This window comes from Myripristis murdjan, chromosome 11 (genome assembly GCF_902150065.1).
Source record: "Myripristis murdjan chromosome 11, fMyrMur1.1, whole genome shotgun sequence".
NCBI lineage: Eukaryota > Metazoa > Chordata > Actinopteri > Holocentriformes > Holocentridae > Myripristis > Myripristis murdjan.
The window spans coordinates 4707698-4708427 of record NC_043990.1 but is presented as its reverse complement, the minus strand read 5'-3'; positions in this window follow the sequence as shown (position 1 = coordinate 4708427).

Here is a 730-nt window from a genome sequence, read left to right as displayed (position 1 = left end):
TTTTTATTTTTCAAAATTTTGTTAAATTTTATTTGTATACCTTGAAAAAAAAGTTTTCTCTAACAGATTTTGGCTCATCCCAGTATCAGTTAAGTTCTATATTAATTTTCTGCACACTGACAACAATCCATTTTATGCTCGTTTCTTTACCGGCCTGACATAACACTGAGCACCAACTGTTGTCTATCTATCTATCTATCTATCTATCTATCTATCTATCTATCTATCTATCTATGATTAGACACACTGTTATTTAAAATGTGGGCGTTTTTATCTGCATGTTTCTCTCTTCAATGGGTCAGTGAGTATTTTTCACGGGTGAATGTTAGCCGGCTGTTCTGTTACTGCATGCGCAATAAATAATATGTCATAAATTAATCCGCTTTCTGCTGAGCCATAAAAAATATCTGGTTAGCAAGCCGCCATGCCTATTTCTGTGGCTGATTTGTGCTTTTTGTTCAGGAATGACAATAAAAGTATTTGCTAAAAGGAGGAGAATCACTGGCATCACAACTCTGGTGATGTCCAGTTGGTCATGACGGGTGGCCACACACTTGACTGTCGTTACTTGAATTATTTTGAAGTAATTAGGAAAACCCCATCAATTTCTCCCACAGATGACGGATGACGGCCCCTTTAAGAGATTAATGTCGGCCTCACTGCCGCTGTTTACAGCCTCTACAGCCCAAACAAACCAGTCTCTGGCATCTAAACTGGCGATGTGCGAATC